The sequence below is a fragment of the Zootoca vivipara genome, chromosome 11 (genome assembly GCF_965207765.1).
Source record: "Zootoca vivipara chromosome 11, rZooViv2.hap1.1, whole genome shotgun sequence".
NCBI classification, from domain to species: Eukaryota; Metazoa; Chordata; class Lepidosauria; order Squamata; family Lacertidae; genus Zootoca; species Zootoca vivipara.
The window spans coordinates 41,894,854-41,920,749 of NC_142594.1; the positions used below are offsets into that span (position 1 = coordinate 41,894,854).

General features: G+C 41.1%; 1 protein-coding gene across 1 annotated transcript in view; it reads right to left on the reverse strand.

Annotated features, from left to right (window-relative positions):
• The window catches only part of PARD3 (par-3 family cell polarity regulator), a 561,410-nt gene that overhangs the window by 483,033 nt on the left and 52,481 nt on the right, over positions 1–25,896 (reverse strand). The gene's annotated exons all lie outside the window — the stretch shown is intronic.

A 25,896-nucleotide genomic window follows, 5' to 3' on the forward strand; every position in this document is an offset into this window, starting at 1 on the left:
TTGGCCCATCTCTCACTTGGAAGCCAGGTTAACTCACAGCCCACCCACCTTGGCTGCTCCAATCTCTCACCCAGGAGTGAACCCATCTACAAGAATCATTGATGGGGGTGTGCCCTCACCCTCATTGCACCCCACAAATAGCCTTGTTCCCTGGAAATGAGCCACAGCTAAGTCCTTATGGTTCATGGGCACGGCTAGCTGGTCCAGTCCTATGACTCCAACAGGCCACTGTTCCACAGGTGTAGCACAAAAGCTTCATTGGATGTCCATGAATTCTAGTGTTATGGGGGTGGGACTTTTCCTATCCACTTTCTCCATGTCATGCATGATTCTATAAACTTCTATCATGTCACCTCTTACTCACTTTTTCTCTAAACTAAAATGTCTGAAACACTGCAACCTTTCTTCACTCCACCCCCTTGATCATTTTGGTTGATGTTTTCTGAAACATTTCTAACTCAACAATATCCTTGTTGAGGTGAAGCAACTTGATGGGGGGAACCAGCACAAAGGAATCTTCCCTTACACAAATGACTCTCTTATAGTCACATATAAACACTCATTTTGGAGTGCAGCCAAGGACAGGGAGTTTGAAGTCAATGCAGACTGACAGGTAGCTAGCAGAAGAGGTTAAAATGGAGAGTTGCAAGGTCTTAGTTGCTGGACTAAGTCAGAAAAAGAACCTTACATAGGAGACACATTTCCAAATCAACAAAGCAAGTTAGAACATGACTGGAGAAACAGCAAAGAGACAGGAGGTTCAGTAATCTCTTCTAGACAAGAGATGACCAGGGCAAGGAATGCAGAGTAGACAGAGACCCAAGTCTTCACTCTGGTTTGCAGTTCATTTATTCTAAGTGTGCTTTGTTTACCCTAGATGAATCAGATTGCAAACTCTGTCATGGAGAGAGCAGGTAGTACTGAGCCAAGGGCATTGTTAGACTATAGCAAATGAGCAACTAAAACATTCTTGAACGGTTAATCACAAACCTGTTGTGCTTGGAGCCAATATTAGGACATGCCCTGTACAGCTTTCCACTGATCTGCATCAGGGATAGGCAGAATTTTTTTTGGTTTAAGACAGAAGAAGCTTTTGAACTCGTTCGGTCAACTAAGGTTCCAGGAGGCCTAATCTTGAAGCATATGAATCCAGGAATGTTCCTATATAGTTGCAATGGGAGGGGTATAATTAATCTTCAGCTTTCATGGCAACAATTTTCGTACAAGCTGTGTGCCAACTATCCATTTGTTTGCTAGTTTCATCTTGCAGATTGCAGCTGTGACAGTTAAGCTACAAACTCTCCTTGTATGTATGGTAGTATGTTAAGTTGGAAATAAGTTCCATTCATTTCCAGGGGACTTAATTTCTATTAAGATTGGTTGAAGATTGCTGCTTGAAAGCTGTTAAAATGATTTCATCTTTTTTCCCATTCCATGTTCAAATGTTTCTGAACATGTTGTCACACAGTCACAACCAGCAATTCTTGTTATTTATTGTTTACTGAAAGGTTTCAAGGATGCTTGTAGCTCTTCCATTCCCTGCTTCCTAATGATACATAGGAATGAAGGAAGCCACCCTATACTGAGTCAGACTATCAGTCCAAATTAGCTCAGTACTGTCAACACTGACTGGCAGCACCGTTCCAGAATTTCAGGCAGGAGACATTTCGGCCTTACATGCAGATACCTGGGGTTGATCTTGGGGCCTTTTGTATGATGTAAAGCATGTGCAAGTTGGATGCTTAATTTGCATGCCATGGATCACCATTTCCCATGGGTCTATTCCCTCCTCTGCCCTTTCAGGTCCCTGAAATTTAACAGTGATAACTTATGCATGTAATGTCAGTCAAGCACAGCATTTTGCAAAAGTGGGAAGTCACCAGGTCCCCTGAGGTGGATAAATGAGTAGAACTCTTAGTTCTTGTAGATCATCAACAAATAGGCAACATATAAAATGAGGGGTGGAGGTTACATTTCAAAATATCTAGCAGAATCTATACAGAACCTATGCAGCAGACTAAAACAGTTTTCTACCTCACTGGCATTATTCAGTTCCACACTACTCTGAAGGGTCAATCCACACACTTTTAAAATATGGGAACCTAACCTTTGTTCTTAAGCATACACAAACCAGGAGTGTAAATGATACCAACCAGATGTTTGAAAATATACTGTAATTGTAAGGGTACACCTGTTAAAAACTGCATTCTTATTCAGTGTACATTTTTGCTTAGAGACCAACTAAGTTTGTCATAGGTATGAGCTTTCGTGTGCATGCACACTTCTTCAGTGAAAGGAAGTGTGAAATCTGCTGGAGGAAAATAAATCCCAAATAATTATTAGGTCAATTATGTTGCTGCCAGCATAACACAGGAAAAAAATATTGACAAGGCTCCTCTTTAATGGAAGTCACTAAAGTTTGCTGTATATTCTCCTTCCTTTCTTTTTTCATCAAAATCTACATACTGGGTGTTTTCATGTTCTTGCCGTGCCCATTGCTTTGCTGCTACACTCCCTCTCTTTGCTGTTTGAAAAAAACATCCTGCAAGCTACTTAACAAGCTTCGTGGTACTAAGTGCCTACTTTCCCCACCCAATCACATCACTGTTGGCAGCACAACTAGCAGAGGGAAGGAGGACACACTTTGATTTCATGCTCAGAAAGAAAAACCCATTAGAAAGCAAAACTATCTTATTTTAATATCATTAGCCCAGACATGGTTGTGCTGCTCCTTCATAGTTCATACATTGCACAAAAGTTTATATTTATAGAAGCTCTGCTAATTCCACCTATGGGCAGGAAGGTTTTGAACAAAAACAGGACTATGTGTGCATGTGGCTTATGCATATATGTAGCACAATTAGTTGACATATTGACAGTGGTGCATGAAATAAAAATCACCAGAGTCAACATAAGGATTTGCAAATATAATTTTATCATATACATTTGTTTTAAAACGTGTGTGTGTGTTTTTGTGTGTGTGTGATAGAGAGAGGGGGGAGTGCATGTGTCTATACTTCAACATTTGATTTTATCGGTATTTTTTAAAATGAATACATCATATTGTTTTATGTAAACTGCTAATCTTTGTTGATTAAGCAATATATTAAACTTGTTAAATAAAACTTTGAGGACTTCTAGCCTCTTATCTAACTACCAAATGACAACCTCATTTTTTAGTATCCACAAAGTATAAGTACCCATGACATGTATTTGTTGAACAAAAAGTCTAGCAGCACCAAGACTGGCAGTTTTATTGTGGCATAAACCGTTTTATGGACTACAGTCCATTTCTAGTTGAGAAAACTCATGGTTAGAAAAACACTGCCTATTTCTCGTCACAAGGATTGAGGAGTAGAGAAGTCACGCAGTGGCACAAGACCTACTCAGTGTGCAGAGGTTCCATATCTGAAAGTCTCTGGAAACTGAATTTGCCTTTTGATTGACCCTAACAGTGCATTTGCCCTAAGTTCTCCATCCAGTTTGAGAAAGTGCCATAACTCCTGCAAATATAATGTCCCAAGTTGAATTCCCAGCATCTCCAGCTAGGGCTGGGAGAGAATCCTGTCTGAAATCTTGGAGAGTCATTGTCATTTAGCATAGACAGTACTAAGCTACCGGTAGGGGGACCAGTGGCTCGGACACAATGTAAGTCAGCTTCCTCTATTTCTAACTCTGGCTCCAGAACAGTAAGGCTGAGATTCACACGTCAGCTTCCTCCATGCCCAGTTGCCTATGGTGACAATGGAGCTGATGTTGTTGTTTAGTCGTTTAGTCGTGTCCGACTCTTCGTGACCCCATGGACCATAGCACGCCAGGCACTCCTGTCTTGCACTGCCTCCCGCAGTTTGGTCAAACTCATGTTCGTAGCTTCGAGAACACTGTCCAACCATCTTGTCCTCTGTCGTCCCCTTCTCCTAGTGCCCTCAATCTTTCCCAACATCAGGGTCTTTTCCAAGGATTCTTCTCTTCTCATGAGGTGGCCAAAGTATTGGAGCCTCAGCTTCACGATCTGTCCTTCCAGGGAGCACTCAGGGCTGATTTCCTTAAGAATGGATAGGTTTGATCTTCTTGCAGTCCATGGGACTCTCAAGAGTCTCCTCCAGCACCATAATTCAAAAGCATCAATTCTTCGGCGATCAGCCTTCTTTATGGTCCAGCTCTCACTTCCATACATCACTACTGGGAAAACCATAGCTTTAACTATACGGACCTTTGTCGGCAAAGTGATGTCTCTGCTTTTTAAGATGCTGTCTAGGTTTGTCATTGCTTTTCTCCCAAGAAGCAGGCGTCTTTTAATTTCGTGACTGCTGTCACCATCTGCAGTGATCAAGGAGCCCAAGAAAGTAAAATCTCTCACTGCCTCCATTTCTTCCCCTTCTATTTGCCAGGAGGTGATGGGACCAGTGGCCATGATCTTGGTTTTTTTGATGTTGAGCTTCAGACCATATTTTGCGCTCTCCTCTTTCACCCTCATTAAAAGGTTCTTTAATTCCTCCTCGCTTTCTGCCATCAAGGTTGTGTCATCTGCATATCTGAGGTTGTTGATATTTCTTCCGGCAATCTTAATTCCGGCTTGGGATTCATCTAGTCCAGCCTTTCGCATGATGAATTCTGCATATAAGTTAAATAAGCAGGGAGACAATATACAACCTTGTCGTACTCCTTTCCCAATTTTGAACCAATCAGTTGTTCCATATCCAGTTCTAACTGTAGCTTCTTGTCCCACATAGAGATTTCTCAGGAGACAGATGAGGTGATCAGGCACTCCCATTTCTTTAAGAACTTGCCATAGTTTGCTGTGGTCGACACAGTCAAAGGCTTTTGCATAGTCAATGAAGCAGAAGTAGACGTTTTTCTGGAACTCTCTAGCTTTCTCCATAATCCAGCGCATGTTTGCTATTTGGTCTCTGGTTCCTCTGCCCTTTCGAAATCCAGCTTGCACTTCTGGGAGTTCTCGGTCCACATACTGCCTAAGCCTGCCTTGTAGAATTTTAAGCATAACCTTGCTAGCGTGTGAAATGAGCGCAATTGTGCGGTAGTTGGAGCATTCTTTGGCACTGCCCTTCTTTGGAATTGGGATGTAGACTGATCTTCTCCAATCCTCTGGCCATTGCTGAGTTTTCCAAACTTGCTGGCATATTGGGTGTAGCACCTTAACAGCATCATCTTTTAAAATTTTAAATAGTTCAGCTGGAATATCATCACTTCCACTGGCCTTGTTATTAGCAATGCTTTCTAAGGCCCATTTGACTTCACTCTCCAAGATGTCTGGCTCAAGGTCAGCAACCACACTATCTGGGGTGTATGAGACCTCCATATCTTTCTGGTATAATTCCTCTGTGTATTCTTGCCACCTCTTCTTGATGTCTTCTGCTTCTGTTAGGTCCTTACCACTTTTGTCCTTGATTATGGTAATCTTTGTACAAAATGTTCCTTTCATATCTCCAATTTTCTTGAACAGATCTCTGGTTTTCCCCATTCTATTGTTTTCCTCTATTTCTTTGCATTGCTCATTTAAGAAGACCCTCTTGTCTCTCCTTGCTGTTTTTTGGAAATCTACATTCAGTTTCCTGTATCTTTCCCTATCTCCCTTGCATTTTGCTTGCCTCCTCTCCTCCGCTATTTGTAAGGCCTCGTTGGATAGCCATTTTGCTTTCTTGCATTTCCTTTTCCTTGGGATGGTTTTCGTTGCTGCCTCCTGTATAATGTTACGAGCCTCCATCCATAGTTCTTCAGGCACTCTGTCCACCAAATCTAAATCCTTAAACCTGTTCCTCACTTCCACTGTGTATTCATAAGGGATTTGATTCAGATTGTATCTTACTGGCCCAGTGGTTTTTCCTACTTTCTTCAGTTTAAGCTGGAATTTTGCTATAAGAAGAAAATTTTGCTATAAGAAGCTGATGATCTGAGTTACAGTCAGCTCCAGGTCTTGTTTTTGCTGACTGTATAGAGCTTCTCCATCTTTGGCTGCAGAGAATATAATCAATCTGATTTCGATGCTGCCCATTTGGTGATATCCATGTGTAGAGTCGTCTCTTGTGTTGTTGGAAGAGAGTGTTTGTGATGACCAGCTTGTTCTCTTGACAGAACTCTATTAGCCTTTGCCCTGCTTCATTTTGAACTCCAAGGCCAAACTTGCCAGTTGTTCCTTTTATCTCTTGATTCCCTACTTTAGCAATATCAGCATGGAGCTGATATTAAAAGATTACTAGCAAACACAACTTTTTCTGCAACATCAGTTCCTGCTTTACCCCATTACACACCAAACAAATATCGGGAAGATCAGAAAGAAAAGCAAGACAGGTATCTCCAGTTGGGTGAACTTCAATGTCAACATTAAACTTGGGAGTGACATGCAAAAGGTGATTATTATTCTGTTGTACAATATACCTCAACTGCTACAAGAAATTCCTAAATACTCCATTAGCATAATGAAAATACTGGCAGAGAAATAGAGGTGTGGACTACAACAAGGTGGTATTTGCACTTTCAGCAAGGCATTCAGTTATTTGTTGATATCTACTAGAGAACCTGCATAGTTTTGCAGTATTGTCTTGCACCAGCACACTTGTAGATATAAACAAGTAGTATTGGCTGAAAGGTTAACCCAGGTGCCACGACAGAGGTACACCAACTCCCCTTTCCCTGGACAGGGCCACTGATCCTCAAATCACAAACCACAATTATCCTTCAGGAAAACAGGTAGTGATGCTGACTAACTAACAGCATTTTATTCCCTGCTGGAAGATCTTCCATATGCCACCCTCCAGATGTTGTAGACTACAACTTCCTTCATCCCTTCATGCAAACTGGAGCTTGGGGGGAAGTGTAGTCCAACCATTTTTGGAAAGTGCCAGGTTGGGAAACAGTGAAGTACTGTGTGGGCAGCACTTTGAACCTAACACTTGATTCTTATCAGTGCAACTATCTTCAAAAGAAGCCTTACATTTATATGTGTCCTTATTAAAACCTAGTTTGCTCTTGGATGTCTTATGAATTTGCAACAGGCATTGTTGCCCTCGTGAAAGAATCTTAGAAAAGGAGACAGGCTCTATTTCTATTTCACAACCACAACCATAAAAAAAAATCCCTACATGCCATTCTCCAGCAGCTGGAGGCAAGCCTCTTGCGACTCTTCCTGTTCAGCAAAGGTATTACATAAAACAGTATGTCAGCAAGACTAGACAAGGCAAGGAACACCCTAAACTAGTTTGACAGCAGCTTCTATTACTGCAGGATCTCATAAGCAGGTATGAAAATAATATCTATCCACTTGCATTCAACAGGTGTCTAGTGATGAAAAATGTTCTTATTTTCTCTTTCAAACCAATAGCCTTATTTTTCCACCAAATCCTGCATTGCCAGTGTTTTTCAAACTTTCTTTCATACTTAAGAACAACATTGTAAGGTATAAATATATCTACATTGCAACTAGGTAAATCAGCTGAGACAAGATTCAGAATGAGTGGAGGGGCAAGCTTCCAAATTCATAGCTCAATCTTTAGATATGTAATCATAATGTGGGAATGCAGATCTACTTCAGAATATACAGCTCTTCCACTCTAGTTAAAGGTGCATTAACCTAACAGAAGTGGGGAACCTTTGACCCTCCAGATGTTGCCGAACTACAACTTGTAGGGTCTGAGCTGACAGTGAAAGGTAAATTCCCTACTAGGGATCAAAATGAACTGAAAATGAAACTGCCAATATCATAACGCCATTATACAAATTATGGTGCTCCCACAAATGGAATATTGTGTAAAGTTCTGATCACCTTCCTTCAAAAAGTATATTGTAGAAATGGGAAAGGTGCAGAAAGGGGCAACCAATAATATCAGGGAGATGGAATGATTTCCCTGTGAAAGGCTGTTTAGAGAATAGTCAAACATGATTGAAGTTTATTAAACTATGCATGGCATGGAGAAAGTGGACAGAAATGTTTTTTCTCCCTCTCTCATAACTCTAGAACTCATGGACAGCTGAATGGAGGAAGATTCCGGACAAATAAAAGAAAGTACTTCTTCATGCAGTGCATAGTTAAACTGTGGAACTCACTTCCACAGGAGGCAGTGATGGCCACCAACTTAGGTGGCTTTAAAAGAGGACTGGTTATCAGTCACTACTAGACATTATAACTATGCTCTGCCTCCACCATCAGAGGCAGTGATGCTTCTGAATACCTGTCTCTGGAAACTGCCGGAAGGGAGAGTACTCTTGTGCTCAGTTCTTGTTTGAGGGTTTCCCACAAGGCAACTGGTTGGCCACTGTGTGAATAGGATACTGGACTAGGTGGGCCATTGGCCTGATCCAACAGGTGCACCTCATTTCTTAATTTCCATCAATCCTAGCAAGCACGGGCAAAGGCCTGGGTCAGTGGGACTTGTAGTTGAGCAACATCTGGAGGGCCAAAGGTTCACCACACCTGACCTCATAGTCTAAACCTCCAAATGAGGGGCCGTGAATGGAGTGCCCTCCAGAAGGTGTTGGACTGCAACTCCAGTGAGCCCCAACCAGCATGGCCAATAGTCAGGGATTATGGGAACTGTAGTCCAACAACACCAGGAAGCCACTATGTTGGCTATCCTTGCTCTAACATTTTCAATAACTTTTGGGTAAGGCTGTAAGTATAATGCATATGCACCTGTAAGACGATGCATACTTTTTAACCTGATATATAGGGAAGCTATAATTATAAGATCTATATCCGCTGCTTTATATTCAGCTTACACAGTGTGTAAGAAGACAGGCCAGTTTATCAGGAAACTGCATAAAACAGCACAACAATATGATCACTTTGTCACACCCCACAAGTAAAAACAAGTGAAGCCTCTTATTTCCTGCTTACACCCAGTTACGTTTTTCCCTTTGATGACATTCTGAAACTGACTTAAAGTATTTTGCAACTGACAGACTAAAGCAATGAACTTCAAGGAAGCCAAGTTTACACCTAAAGGTTGTAAACATTTTACAGGTTTATGGCATGCTCCTCAGAGATTGCTATGAAATAAATGTTTTTTCTACCTATACAGAAATAATCTCATCCCCAACACAAATATTGCAGGTCAATTGCTCAGTGACTTCAAGAAATGTAGAAGTAAAGCTAAAAACATTTCAAGGAAATTCATTCACAAAGCCAACTTGGCTAGAAAACGTCCTCACTTGATAGTAAAAAAGGAATGTAAAGACCCATGGTGTTCATACCCATACATAACGTATGACTTTGGTTTGCTTCTCTTTACCATGGCTAGGTGTTGCATCTAAATATTGAAACCATGATCAAGGACTGCAACAATCTAAGATGGAAACTGCTGCTTGGAGTAAGTTTGCATTAACCGTAGTTAAGCAAAATGTCTGCACCATGCAAGCCACATCAAAGACACTTTTTGCCACTTCTCCAGCCTGTTTCAAGATAGCAAACACATGTCACTGGTGTCTCCCAACATAAGCACTGCTTAGTGCAGCGAGCTAAATCATAGCTTTGCTGTATGGCCTGATTCATATATAAAGTTAAACAACAGTTTAGACATGCAGGCCTCTTTTTGAGGGGAAGGGAGAAGAGGAACACAAAAGCTTGAAGCTCACTATCACACATAGTGCTTAACTATGGGTTAGCACTGCATGTGAACACAGCCTCTCTGATTAAAGCAACAAACCATGAACAGCACTAATCACGGTTATCTGCTCTTGATTTCGCCAAGCAACCCTGTGGAAATGATAACAATAAATTTTTAAAAACCAGATATTGCAGTATTCTTCTGTTAACAACACAGAGGGTGGTATCCAACATTAGTTAGAGTTGACCTCCTTGAAATCAATAGACTTAAGTAACCATTTCAATGGGTCTCATCTGAAAATGACTTAGCTGGATATCACCTGAAAGCCTCTTCTTTACAGTGGAGCATCATATGACAAGGCACAGCCAAACTGTAGCTCTTTGGGAATATTTTAATGCAACACTATGTCACCTAAGCTTCTCAGACAGGAGAAACTTCAGCAAATCTTAATGCTCAGAGAAAAGATTCCCAAAACTTCCCAAGCAATTTTTTTCATGACACTGTAAACTTTTAAAAGCCCTGCTTTTTTGTGTATGCCTAAATGTTAGTAACAAGGATTTATATATTTATGATCACAATGTCAACATCACAAACACAAAGGATTTCAAAGTACATTTGTGTAAGGCTAATATGTTTCAAAAGGAAGGCCAGCAGAGAGCACTGTTTGAACAGTGCTAAAGTAATAGCTTATACTTAAAAAGATTGCAACAGTTCTTATGTGAGCAGCAGCAACTCAGCATATGGAACTATGAATCAGCTGCTCGCAACACTTCAGGCATCCTGGATTAAAATCCCCTAATGTTTGTTAATTGTTTTCCTTTTTTTATTGAAGGGAATCTAAGGGAAGGGAATCTATAGATTACACGGGAAAAAATGTCCTTTCCAATGTGTAAGACCACAGATTGCAGGTAGGAGACTCATAAGAAACTTCCTGTGTGTGTAGAAAATATTCTCAGCAAAGTGAAAACTTTACCAAAAGTCCCTTTCATCACAGTGCTCAGGCAGTACATTCAGGGAGCTTTTTCTTTAGGGGAAATATTTAAAATGTGATACATACATCCCCATCTGCAATCTGAAGTGGTACAGTCCATGAATCTACCATCCTTGCCAGCTACATTAATCTGTGTAATAGGGCAGAACAGCTCTTAAACTGCACTGAAATCAAACCAATTCTAAGCACACATTTTATTAATAAAATATTTTTATCCTGCCTTTCTGTCCTGCAAAGAATATATAAATAGAAAGCAAGGCACAGAGCAACAGACTCAGCAGCAAATGACAAGAACAGCACTGCAAAGGAATGTACAGATAAGGATGAGATAAGCAAGTGATTCTGTAAGTCAAAAGCATGTCAAAACCAGACGGTCATTGCTAGATATCAGACCAATATGTCATTGAAGTGGGGGTCAAACAAGCTTTCTTGGGTGAGAATTCCTGTGGGAGTGAATTCCATAGTTTAACTATGGACTGCGTAAAGAAGCACATTGTTTTATCTGTCTTGAATCGGGAATGTATCCTGATTCCTGAACTACTTGTAAGAGTTGATCAGATTAGTCAGATGATAAGGCCACCAATGACTACCTCCATCCCAGTTGCTGGGAATTGCTAGTTGCTGTTGCACTTGGGTTCTGTCTGCAGGCTTCCCATGAGCATCTGGCTGGCCACTATGAGAACAGGATGCTGGACTAGGTGGCCTTTGGATCATTCAGTAGGGTTCTTACATAAATGTTCTTAGGTAATCATACCCTCAGCCATGACAAGGCCCACCACACTGAGGGCACTTACTTCCTCAATAGCAAGGCATGCCTTCAGTAGTTGCTTTTAGCATGCCAGGAGTGGGCAGTCAGTAAGGAACCACAGAAAAGAATACCAATGAGAAGGAAGCACAGCTGAAAAGGATGGATGTAGGAATGTAGGAAATGGGCCCTATAATGCATATAACACCAATGTCCACAACAAATGTAACCGATCTGTAGAAAACACAACCTGAAGAAAGAGACAGCGCATGCGCTTTTGTAAAACAGGAAAAATAATAATGTGTGTGTGTGTGTGTGTGTGTGTATATATATATATATATATATATATATATATATATATATATATATATATATAATTACAGCCCATTTATCTAGATCAGGCATCCCCAAACTGTGGCCCTCCAGATGTTTTGGCCTACAACTCCCATGATCCCTAGCTAACAGGACCAGTGGTTGGGGAAGATGGGAATTATACTCCAAAACATCTGGAGGGCCAAAGTTTGGGGATGCCTGATCTAGATCAGGGGTCCCCAGACTTACCGGGCTCCGGCGCGGCGGGCCGGAGGGCGGGGGAGTGCGCGCCCGTGCGCATGCGCACACGCACACGGTCGGGGAAAAATCGCCGAAAATCGCTTGTGCGCATGCGTATGGGCCTCCCCCGACCCGGAAGTGCATCGGAAATGACCTCTTCTGGGTCGGGAGAGGCCCATACGCATGCGCACAAAGGATTTTCAGCCATTTTTTGCCGATTTTGAAGATCGCCGCCGCGCCACGCGCCGTAAGAGCGGGCGGCGGCAGCGGGCGGCGCGGGCCGGATTGGGAGGCCAATTGGGCCGCATCCGGCCCGGGGGCCGTAGTTTGGGGACCCCTGATCTAGATGGACATTGCTCTTGCGGTACTGAGCATAGGAAGCTAGGCTTGAGCTGAAAAAAGAACCCAGTGATATGCTTCTCAGAGGCCTGGATTTATGAAAGGGTGAGAAATCTGCTCTGTATCTTTTGCCCTGTTTTTAAGTCATTTGGAACATATTGTTGGAGGACCTGTAATTATAACCAGTGCAAAGGGAGGAGGGAATTCAATATGTCCATTTCCCTATTTTTTAAAAAGCAAGCATTCCTTTTGTTAATTTGCTAATAATCATATTTTTCCATGCATGCTTCTGCCATGCTCAAAGGAAAAGCCAAAGCAAGCATTCGGGTTGTTTGTTGAGGTGGGGAAACACACAGCTTTTATTGTACAAGTTGGATTCCTATTACTTTCTTCAGTCCAACAACCCAGAAACAACAAACACTAGAGGCTGAATTACATCTCATTCAGAAGGCATGCCTTTCGGGATTTCAGTTAGAGAAATGTAATCAAGCAACTAACTAACAAAAACTCAGCAGCTGGGAGACTTGGGGGGGCAGAGAACAGCAGATGTGGCCAGCACATTCAGAGTAATCATGTTACAGTGCTTTCTGTGAGGTTTCTCAATGGAGCCCAAACCTACTAGGTGACAAAATAAGGCTGAATGGGTTTGCAATATAATGTATAATGTGTGTTCTTTGTTTGCAGGAGGGGGAAGAAGCACACTGTTAGCAGTAACTGCTTCCCAACTCACACGCAAAAATTATTGTATGGCAGGACACCCCTAGTCAGCAAGATATTGAAGCTATTTGCAGACTATCCCTCATAAAATCTTGTCCCATTATGGCTACCACAGCAGCTGCAACAAACACACATGAAAAGTTTGCCCCCCAAAATGCAAAACAGCCAACTGTAACTCCACCTAAGAATATGCAACTTGAAACAAGCATGTACGGTATCACTTTCCTGTTCAGTCCTTGCTTCAACTTCACTTCCTTTCTTTCACTGTTTCCCACGCTGAATTTTAGATTCTAAGCTCCTCACAGCAGGAATCTGTCCTCTTGTATCTCAAAAAGCACCATGCACATGGGTGGTGCTGTACCATTTTAAAAAGCAATAAAATACACCATAAAACAGCAGACTGGAAAAGTTTTGGGAACAGTTAAAATGAGGTCCTAAAATGACTGAGAGAATAAAAACATTGTAACCTGAACCCTAAAAAATAGTAGAGTTAGGGTATCAATTGAGCTTCTTTTCAGAGGGCATATATTTATTTTATTTTTATTTACATTTACATTTACACCCTACTTTTCTCCCATCATGGAACCTTGAAGTCTTCCATCCAGGCACCGATCAGACCCAGACCTGCTCATCATCAGGAAGGCGGCGACCTCATGTGCCCTCAGACCACATCATGGGACCATATTCCATTGCCAGGTCACGAGAGATTAAAGAGGTCCTCACCTTCATCACCACTAGCCTCATCATCATCATATTACTGTTGAAAATTATTAAATTTTGATATGAAGAGTCAAGCAATGCCCAGGGAAAGACCAAAATCTCTCTGTGTATATCTCCTCAAATTATATATTGTTTTGTTCCGTTTCCTCAGTAAAGTTTTATTAGCATTTTTGTCTCTGGACTCTATCTACATTATTTAAGTGACTTTGCCAACACATATTAGATTCTTGAAGATAAATAGGGTTTTATAATTTTTCTTAAAGGCCAACAAGGCTAACTTAATGGTTCTATTCAATAAGCATGTACAGTGCTAAATAACTTATGTATCAGAGATCTGTGGCCCTCCAGAGGTTAGTGGACTCCAGCTGCATCAATTCCAGCCAGAATGACCCAACAGTCAGGGATGATGGGAGCTCTAGTTCTGAAATGTCTGGAGGCTTATGGGTTCCCCATTCCTTTTCTACATCAATGAAAATTTATGAAAGCTGAAGAAATTAGCAACGGAAACTAAATTGACAGCAGGATCAAGTAGGAATCCCCGTGTCACAGCTCAGAAAGTGTTTGCTTCATTCCAGTAATCCTAAATCCTTCCACATAGTCATTAAGAACACTTTTCCAGGCAACAAATGACATCTGCACAGAAATGTAGCACTCTTGTGAATTAAAAAAGAACGAACAAAAGATAGCTGCTGAATACGAACAGGAATTTATGTGGCAGAACATTATGCTAATTCCTTCCTCCATGGAACACTTTCCAGCAATACTGATTTATTTTTTTAATCTCTCAAATTACATTAAACTACCACCCCAATGCTCTCGACAAAAATTAGTGCCTATTCATTTTCTGGTGCTGAACAACATGAATTGGTCATTAGCCCATTTCAGCTACTACCAGGCTAAAAGATAGAGTCCCAAGCCACTCAATTGAAAATGACAGTCATGGTCAATTAACTAGCTGCTCTTGGATGTCATTTTAATACCAAAAAGCCACAATTCCAGCTGCTTAATTTCATTTGGCAAGCAAAGGCCACAAACTCTCACAGGCTAGCAACCAAGTGGCAAGTCTATTTATTCTCTAATTCTTTTCCTGGGGACAAGAAAATTCACTCTTCACGTTTCTGGCCCAATTACTTCTAGGGAGGGAAGACATCATCTGAGATGGTTCAGATGTAATGTCAAATGATGGTTTGGCATCAGCAGTGGCACAGTTCTACATCTTGGCTGAAGATTATGTAAAAACAAAGTTTGGGGGAAAGACACAGACATGCTGACTACACATCTTGCCCAGACCCTGCAATGAGAATGTGCAATGAGGAACATCTGGAGCTATTTTTTAAAGACATGTCATACTTAATACTAGACAACATTCATTAATAGTTTTGGCTTGATTTATAGCAATTCTGTCTGTTTCATGCATGAAATTCTAGCTTTTAAACAAACAGTTTACATCTCTAAAGATGGTGAGTGGGGCAAGGGAAATTGAGACTGGACTGACTTGAAATAAAACCACCCTGTTTCTGTTCAATGTCCCCCCCCCCCCAACTACAGCTTAGTGGGAGGACGAGTTGTTGTTTGGATGACAAACTTAGGTCACATTCATGCCATACATTTAAAGCACTTTGGTACCACTTTAAACGGTCATGGCTTCCCACAAAGAATCCTGAGGATGTGGACAGGCTGCTTGGACGAGTGAAACCAGCCACCTGTCTCCTTGATCCTTGCCCATCCTGGCTCATAAAAGCAAGCTGGGAAGGGCTGGAGGATGGGCTCGGTCCTGTATACCTGAAGGAGAGTCACCACCCCCATTGTTCTACCTGGACACTGAGGTCCAGCACAAGGGCCTTCTGGCGGTTCCCTCACTGCGAGAAGTGAGGTTACAGGGAACCAGGCAGAGGGCCTTCTTGGTAGTGGCACCCGCCCTGTGGAATGCCCTCCCACCAGATGTCAAGGAAATAAGCAACTATCTTACTTTTAAAAAACATCTGAAGGCAGCCCTGTTTAGGGAAGTTTTTAATGTTTAATGCTGTATTGTGTTTATAATATTCGGTTGGGAGCCACCCAGAGTGGCTGGGGAAACCCAGCCAGATGGGTGGGGTATTAATAATAATAATAATAATAATAATAATAATAATAATAATAATATTGTTGTTGTTGTTGTTGTTGTTGTTGTTGTTGTTGTTGTTGTTATTCTGGGAGCTGTAGCTTAAGGGTGCCAGGAGTTGTTAGAAGGGTTCTCTGAAGAGGGAATGGCTGTTAATCCACTCTGACAACTGTAGCTTTGTGAGGGGAATAGGTTTTTCCATAGGTGGAAAGGTCACAATGGAGGGAATGGGGAGAATGGTACATTTCTGGAACTAAGTAATTATACCAGCCTGAATGGTTTTACTTTGCCTGCATTGTTTTAAAATCAAACTATGTGGGCAAAGGAACAGGGCTTTGCAAGCACTGACTGGCAATGCCTACAAATCCCACTTCCTTTGCTTGTTCAAAAGTGAAACACCCTAAAAATTGAGAGTTAGAGGACCAGACTCATGAGGGAGAAACAGCACATGAAAATGCACTTTAATGGAAACCATACAGAATGAACTATCTCTATAGTAAAAGTCTGAATAGCAGCTTAATTCAGAAGAACTAATCAGCTTAAGTGTTTGCATAGTGAAAAAGGGAGGTGGGCAGTCTTTTGCACAATGAGTTCTAAGTTAAGAATTCTCAGCTCTGGAAAGAGAACTGCTGAAATCACATAAAAATACATTGGGTTAAAATGCAGTAAGTGTAAAAAGAGTTGTCTGGGTTGCATAAGACCTGTAAAAACAAATGTAGTGATCCACTTTCTGACTCGCCTGAATCAAATTTCACACTGTTCTCTACTCAGTTAACCTTAAACATGTCTGGATGCCTCCGACTTTGCAAAATAACAAAACATAAAAACTTGACAGCAGCCCTGTAGACTAACCGGTTTTAATAAAAGATTCTTTTCATTGAAACAGCAAGCAGATTGATGTGAGAAAGTCTTCCTAGCTTATGGCAAAATCCCCCCCACCCCAAACACAACTATCTGCGTGTAATGAAGAAGGGGGAATGACTTGAAGTTTCACAATCAATCTGGAACCGGGGGGGGGGGGGGAGAGACTGGAACTATTTTATTTTTGTAAATGTTGAAGATAGACATCTGCCCTTTTTCCTGATTTATTCGAAACCTCAAATCCTTTTGAATTTGGTAACTTTTGTGTTGTGGTGCCACTGGTTGGTGTGGCCTGTGGGGCGGCAACTTGGGACAGGGCCTCCTCTGTGGTGGCACCCCAGTTCTGGGACTCTCTCCCTGAGGAACTGAATTTGTCCACCACATTGATATCATTTAGACATACAATGAAAGTATACTTGATTGCTTGGGGTTTGGTGATATGAATGTTGCCAGCAGATCGGTAATCTTGTATTATGTATTTTAGAGATGAAATTTAACATGTTCTAAATTACTGTAACAATTGCACTTATTATGTTATACATGACTCTGGGCTCCTAATGAGAAGAAGGGCAATATAACTAATATTAAAAATGAATGCAAGACCACACCCACACCATACATTTAAAGTGCTATTATACCATTTTAACTGTCATGGCTTCCCTCAAAGACTCCTGGGAACTGTAGCTTCTTAAGGTTGATGAGGGTTGGAAGGTTACCCCTATTCCCCACACAGAGCAACAAATATATGGTTTATTGATAAGGTTGTTGGAGTTTCAGTGTATGTTAAAACTTGTTCACCCAGGCCTCCCTTAACAGTTATTCACAGGCTTATGTAAAGGTAAAGGGACCCCTGACCATTAGGTCCAGTCGTGACTGACTCTGGGGTTGTGGCGTTCATTTCGCGTTATTGACCAAGGGAGCTGGCATATAGCTTCCAGGTCATGTGGCCAGCATGACAAAGCCGCTTCTGGCGAACTAGAGCAGCACACGGAAACACCGTTTACCTTCCCGCTGTAGCTATTTATCTACTCAGGGCCGGCCCTAAGGCAAGGCTGGGTGGCGCAATGCATCAGGCCACCAGGGGGCGCCGCACTGCGGTGCCCGCCAGACATCCGCGCTGGGAAACGGGGGGGGGGGGCGCCGGAGGGATCTTCGCACCACAGCGCCAGATATGCTTAAGATGGCCCTGTATCTACTTGCACTTTGACGTGCTTTCAAACTGCTAGGTTGGCAGGAGCAGGGACCGAGCAACAGGAGCTCACCCCGTCGTGCCGATTCGAACAGCTGACCTTCTGATCGGCAAGCCCTAGGCTCTGTGGTTTAACCCACAGCACCACCTGCGTCCCTATTCACAGGCTTACGTACTGCTAAATACTGCCGATGCAAATAAATACTGTGTAAAGTTTTCATAGATATTGCATTAGTTTCACAGTTTTATTGCTTATTACTGTTATGAACTGCTTTGGATATTTTTTAAAAATAAAAGGTATATAAATATTTTAAACAAATAAAGAATAGTCGACGTCAGCAACCGCTAACAACTACAGTGCTACGAATTTGATTCAAACAAAAACAACATCAACGGTATAAACAAATGGGGTAACTACTAGAAGAAAACAACTCACATACATGGAGGACTAAAATCTACCGGTAGAGACTTACTTCCACGCAGTTTCATGAATGTATTGGATAGTAGCTATTTCCACTGCCACAAAGGAACATAAAGCAGCAGCATCATTAAGTGAGCAAAATTCCCTACAGCTGTAGAGCCTGCCAGTCCATGCCTTTTATCCAGCATCTATTGCCCATCCTTTTAACTGTAAGAAAACCTAATAAAATTCTTAATTGAGTCTCAATAGGTTTTACTTGCATAGACGGTGTTAAAAGAGGAAAAAACTTTCAAGCAATTTGGCAAGGCAGGATGTTATATGGCATTACCCATAATCTAAAGTGATCAAGTGCAGTTATTTGAGCATCTCCTTCTTTCAAGATTAAAAGGAATAATCAAATACTGAAAATCAGAGGTGATCAGTACATGGAACAGCTCTCTCACTTTCAGGGCCTGAGGCATTGTCTTTGCATCGTTTCGGGCTTTAAAACTCAATATGGGATGTCGCACGCAAAATTGCAAGAGAATAAATTATTGAACACTAAAGTAGCAATGATTGCAAAACTGGACTGGGACACTGTAGTTAAAAAAGAAATGTAGGCAAACTAAAACTCTTTTCTGCAGTGGTGTGGGAATATTTTTAGCCCAAAAACCAAATTCTTTCTCGGCAACCTTCAGTGGTGGGTGGGGCCAAAAGCAAAAATGTTTGGGGCAACAAATGTAAATGTTAGCTTTGTAGAGCAGGCTAGTTTCCACACATCCACACACTTTTCTGTTCTCCATCCAGACAATGGGCATTATCAGAGTTCAAAGGCACGTTGCAGCAAAAACCACCAAGGATTATATGAAACAAAGTCAATGATAGTGAAAGTCCTGAGGGCCAGACAGAAAGGCCTGGAGGAGCCCATTTGGCTCATGGACCTGAGGCTTTGTTTTGCCTGACTGGATAACCACTGATTAACCAACCAGCTGAAAATATTCATTCCAGTAGCACCTTAGAGACCAGCTAAGTTTGTCATTTGTATGAACTTTTTTGTGCATGCACATGAAAGCTTATACCAATGACAAACTTAGTTGGTCTAAGTTTGGAAGGAATTTTTTGTTTTGTTTTGTTTCAACTACGGCACACCAACACGGCTACCTACCTGTAGCTGAAAATATGTTAACTGTGTTACTAGTCCTAAAAAATAAGTTTGTAAACATGTTGTCACACATGTTCAACAGAACTGGAAACAGGGAAGAAGCTGAAGACAAATTCCAAAATGCATATTAGTCTTATAGAATTATAGAATCACAGAATTGTAGAGTTGGAAGGGACCCTGAGAGTCATTTAGTCCAACCCTCTGCAATGCAGAAATCTCAACTAGATCATACATGACAAGTGGCCATCCAGCCCCTGTTTATAAACCTTAAGCTGTCTTAAAATGGTTTTCAAAAAATAGGGCAGATACTTTTCAGTGCTTAAAGACATAACGTTCCAAAACCAAAGTACTGCAGAATAGCATTGCTATTGCTTGTACTTAGCATAACTTGTAGTTTATTGTATGAGGCCAAAATACAATAATAGTAATAAAATAATAATTAAACAATAGATTTGCTGTTGCCCTCCATCCTGCAGTTGACAGTGTGGTGATCCTGCTGAAGGTCACTTTGCTGCTGTTTACTGAAAGGTTAGATGGGGGTGGGGAGCAAGGTGATAGCAAAGTTGATGCAGTGCAAACACACCAGCAGAGTCAATTCAATGCTTCCCCATCTCCTGATATGAACAACACAACCTAGCGGCTAGCCTAAACCTAGCCTCACCTACCTGCCTTCTTTGTTCAGTTCGACCAAGGGATTAAAGTTCCTCCTCTTTAGTCTCACTTTTGTCCTTTGAGTACTTCAGCATGGAAGAGGGATGGAGACAAAGCTATAATTAGTTGGCTCTTCCTCTCATTGGCTCTGAGCCCACCTGCCTTTGGTCTCCCTGCCTTCCACCCTATCAAATACTACGGGCACCAGCCACCACTCGTACTAGAAGATAATTGTGCATCCAAACTTGCCAAATCTTCACTAAATGACTCAATGAGTGCTGAGTGAAAGAGATTAATGCTTTATTGATCAGTTACACATTGCATCTTGCTGACAGGCAAGGCTTTTCCACCAACATCTACCTCTGTTGTCTTGCAGCTCCCACACACTTCTACACAGGGTTAGCTACCTAAGTTGTTTGTGTTTTCTGTTTGGCTTACTTGTCCCATTATCATTTTTTTATACACATGCAACTTAATAAATAAATAAATGTATCAAGCCATTAACTATTTTTCCCCGGCTCAATGCAGATGCTTTGCTTTAACTGACGTACAGTACTTAATTCAAATTTTATCTTCCTTCTTTGTATACAAGGAACGTGAGATTTTTTTCTTTTCTTTTCTTTTTTTGTCAGAAAAGACTTCCTTGTTAAACACCATGCATGTATCAACAAGCTTCCACTGACTTCGAGGACTTTGTCCTTTTGCTATTACAGAAATAAACTGAAGTGCAAGTTTGCATGCCAAGGTGGTATCAGAGCTTTGCTTGTGGGAAGCAGTTGTCTCAAATCCTGTTATCATCCCAAGGCCAAAAGTAGAGAATGATGTACTTAAATAAAGTTACCTCTGAAGATTTTCAAATGCATGGCCAAAATATCAAGGCAGTAATCAATTGAAACTCCTGCCTAAACTATCTCTAGACCTCATGCTTTCTCTCTCTCTCTCTCTCTCTCTCTCTCTCTCTCTCACGCCTTCTTTGTCTCCCATTAAAATTGAGGAAGGATCATGAGGATCTCATATGCTGCACTTCCATTTTTCAATCAGTAGGGGGCACAATAAGAAAAGTCAGTTTGTACATTAAATGTAGCCTGTTCCACCACTATTCATTTCCAAACTAGCTCATCATCTGCTACATTACTAGGAAAAAATTGGGATGTAACAGGAGTTCAGAGTTATCTTGGAATAGAATAAAAGGTCTACTATTTATTAGAATTAAGAGCCCAAATCCTTGTCCCATTGCCCTGGAATTTTCCAACATTAGCAAGTGCTATTCAGTTTATGAAATACTGGGTGAAAGCCCTTTATTAGACAGTAACAAAATTCTAAGCATAGTGGCAAGGATACTGAGGCAAGAATCACAATGACTCTAGTTCCAACCTTGCTCTGCAATTCATTTACTTCAGCAGGCCACTCTCTCCTCGGCTTCTCCCTCCCATCATCTGCAAGCCTTCAACTGGTGAGCTGGGACTTACTAGTGGGTCATGGCCTGATCCAAGGTGGGTTGCAACAGGAGCAGTACCAACATGTGAATATGTGGTAAAAGATTAAGAAATGGGTCCCCAAATGCATGTTTGGGTTAAAAGTGGGTTCTGGGACTGAAAAAGTTAAAGACTACTGATCTACAATATGTGGGCAGGTAGGTAGCCATGTTGGTCTGATGTAGTCAAAACAAACTAAAAAAATTCCTTCCAGTAGCACCTTAGAGACCAACTAAGTTTGTCATAGGTATGAGCTTTCGTGTGCATGCATCTGAAGAAGTGTGCCTGCACACGAAAGCTCATACTTATGACAAACTTAGTTGGTCTCTAAGGTGCTACTGGAATGATTTTTTTTAATTTTAATATGTGGGCAGTAATACTGGCCCACCTTTTAGGATTATTGTGAGGATTACTCAGATAATGTGTACTAGATAGATAAGATAGAGAGATATTATGTAATGTTTCATATGCACTTAAATTGCTGTGCAAATACTAAGTAGTCTTTCATTAAAATAAACTGCAGCATCAAACCTAGAGCTCTTATTTTTCTATAGCTCTTTTTTAAAAAGAAATCCCTAAAAAAATCTGGTTTTGATATTACATGAAATTAATGTGCAAAATATCTAAGTGCATCTTTTCTGCATTTTTGAAATTCAAGAACACTGCATCCAATTTTGAGAACTTTTAAAGACCTTTTACAGAGCTGCCATCTACCTTCTTGTGTGACTAGAGCAAAGATGGTGAACATGTGGCTTCCAGATGTTGCTAGAGTCCAGCTCCCATCATCCCCAACAACTGACCATGACAGCCGTGACTAACTGGAGCTGGAGTCCAACAACATCTGCAGGGTCTCAAGTATGGGCATCCACAGGTGGTCAAGGGGAGAGGAGCTTCCCCCTGGCACCCGAAATTATGCCATGTTATGAATTCTTAGTTTTCTTCTTTTCCTTGGAAAGCAAGACTCTAGCCCTTCGAGAGCCAAAGGTATGTGGCAAAGTGTGCAGACACTATTCTGCTCATTCATTCTGTGGGAAACTATCCTGCTCCAGCCTTTTCAATATTTTAAGCCAAGTAATGAAGTCATGGCAAAGACTGACCTTTAGAAAAACAGAGAAGGCAAAGAGAAAATATTAATTAATAAACATATTAATTGCACACAAAAAATTTAGTCACACCTCCACTAAAATCCTGGGAGTGTAATCCAATGAAGGTCTTCCATTGGCACAAGGATTTCTGCCTGTGCAATGGGCTAACACAGGCATCTAGAATCATAGAATCGTATTCAGACTTGGTTTTTATTATGCTGTTCTTATTGGTGTTTGTTTTTAATTTTTTGTGCAATTTATATTTTTATTTGTAAGCTACTAAGAGTTTGATTTTACCATAGGCAGGTAAGGAACAAATGTCTTTAAAAAAAAAGGAAGTTAATATTCAGGGTTTTTTTGGGTAGAATGATATTTTGTTTTCAGATTTCATCCAAAAGGAGATGGAGTTATAAGAAAATCATGAAAATATAGTATGAAACAAGAAATATCTGGGGAGTTACCATTATGAATGGTTCTACCAGCCCATCTGTAGAAGGACCAACACAATATATCAACAGTAACTTCAACCAATACCATGGAAAAACCCTGACCAGATCACAACAATGAACCCATCTTTTTCTGCAATGATTAAGGTGTAATGCAACCTTTGCTAACCTGGAATACCCCCGATGTTTTGTTCTACTCAATCCCAGCCAGTAGTGACAGGGACTGATGGGGACTGTATTCTAAAACATCTGGAGGGCAAAGGCTGGTTTAACAAGAAGTAATAACTAGAAAGAGAAGGACTACAGACTATAGACACACGCAGGGGTGCCCAAACTTTTTTCGAAGAGGGCCAAATTTGATGAAGTGAACATGTGTGAGAGCTTTTTTTAGGATTGAAGTTGCTGAGCTTTTTTAAGGATTCTACCCCAGAACATATACTGCCACGGGGGCCGGATTAAATTGGCAGGCCAGATTAGGCCCCCAAAATGGACTTTGGACATGCCTGCTACAGTAATTATATGGCATTATTGTTGCTGTTTTGACGCACTTTACGCCAGACTACGATCCAATACAGAGCCCCAGCTGAAGACCAATTTCTTAACACTACTGGTCTCTGCATACCACAAGATAATGATTCTAGCTCTTACTTAATGCAACCATAATTACTGAGATTATAGCACTGGTATGCTCAACTCTTTTTTGTTATCATGGGTAGCTTAAAAAGCGGAAAACCCTATCCCATCTACATGGTCACAATGCCAGATGCATGACCCCCTTCCCAAAGGCTGTTGATTCAGAGCCACTGATAATGTGTATTTGTCTTTTTTAAAAAACTGGAAGTTGATGGGTAGGATTTAGATTAAGGGGAGCCTTGGAAAGACCAAGGGAAAGAACTGGAGGGAGGGAATAGCAAGAAATTTGGCAAGTTGGATTTGTAGGCTATTAGATACTGCATATAGAAGGGAGAGTGTACTCAATTATTAACATCCTGCAGTTCTGAACACACTCCATTCCTAAAGTGTTCATAAGATCCACTGTTCTGCTAAAGAGATGCAGAACTCTTTGTAGATCAATCTACCCGTTCTTTTTTAAGTATAATTTTTTTTCACCTTCAGGATTTTCATGGAACACTCAACATCACCATACACCACTATCTGTAGGCAGCAAAGCAATCAACTTTGAAAGATTTGTGCTCCAAGTTGGAATGTTTAAAATATTATCCTCAAGTTTCCACCTTTAAAATGTTCTCACCGTTCCTTGAAACAATGGAAAGCATTGATGGCTGCACCTATTTTTGCTGAGCCAAGCATTCTGGGGAGAATTGTGTTTTGAGCCATTTCCATAATGACGAATGCTGTAAGAATCCTGATTTCCTTGTTCTCCATTACAACAAGTGCTTCCCAGACTTTTTAGAAAACGTGCCTTGGTGTTTTTTTTGGATATGTGTGACTACATCTACACATACCAAGACAAGAGGAAGCAAAATTTAGAACCATCAACTTCATCCTTCAACTGTTTACTTATTTCTAGAATAGCCAGTGAGGCTACTGCAGGGTAATTTGAGGACTGCAATCCAGACGGAGCTCCGAAAGGGAGCCAGGGTGCCACATTCCACACTGATAAGAATAACTAATGTTCAATAAGGGTGCCAAGGGTTTCTCATACATTACATTGTCCTGGTTCACACATCACAGTAAACCAAGTTATGGCTTACAGGGACTGCATGGAACATGCTTGCTCCTAGAGACACATGGCACAGCACGGCAACTAAGGCAAGATACTGCCTGGTGCAGCTGCCCTACCAGGAGCTGGAGAAAATGAGGAGCGTCGAGGAGACCAAGCTCTACCTGAGACAGTTTAGCATGTCATCTGAACCTGGGATTGTCTTTAATGCATCTCTTTCTTAACTACAATCTGTAGCCAATCTGTTGACTGAGGAGAGCAAAGTGGGCCCAAGCTCCTTCCCAGGAGCCAGAATGTTTGTGCGATCCCAGCAACCCATAGTTTGGCTTGCTGTGATGTGCAAACAAGGTCATTATCTCAAGAACCATTCACAATGGTGCTAGTAAGATAGACAAGTAGTAGCAGTTCCATATGGCTAAGGAGCCACTGCGACTTAAGATAATATGTTGTATATTGACTTACTTTTTAAATCCTGCCCTTCTTACAAATTGCTCAGAGAGACTTACTAAGTTCACTCCCTCCTATCACCTCCCTCCCATGTTATCTTCATTATAACCCTGTCAGGAAGGTTAGGCTGAGAGAGACTAAATGAGCCAAGGTCATTCAGTGAGTGTCAAGGAGCAGTAGGGATCTGAATACGTACATATCTCCACTGTCTTAGCATTCTAACCACTACACCACACTGTCTGTCATAGTGGCTTGCCAAAGTGAATTGATGACTAGCTAAACTCAAGCTGTTAAGCATAACAAGTATTTTTTCTTTAAAAATAATTTAAACCAGGTTGCACCAATGATTTATTTTCAAACCCGAAGGAGTTGAGACTTCTTAATGTCTCTTATATTTCTGCTATTTTACTCTCGCTTTAAAATGGCATATGTTGAATGATGTTGCCCAAGGATTCGGAGCATTTTTTGAGGCCTGATCCATTTTCAGTCAAAAAACTGATAAAAGATTTTTGAAACACTTTTTATTGTTATGACAAACTCAGTAAAGATTCCCTTTAGATACACATTGGAAAAGTTTAAGAACTTAAAATCTCAGAAACAAAAGCTACTACTCTTTGCTAAAAGAGGAGACAAAGAAACTTTAATGGGGAGTATAAATTTTCTTCATTTCACACATCCACACTTCAATAATCACTTATAAGTTATTCCCTTGATCGCTGAGCAGTATTGCTGTGAGATGGGATGATATAACAAGGCCTGTTTCACTGGCTC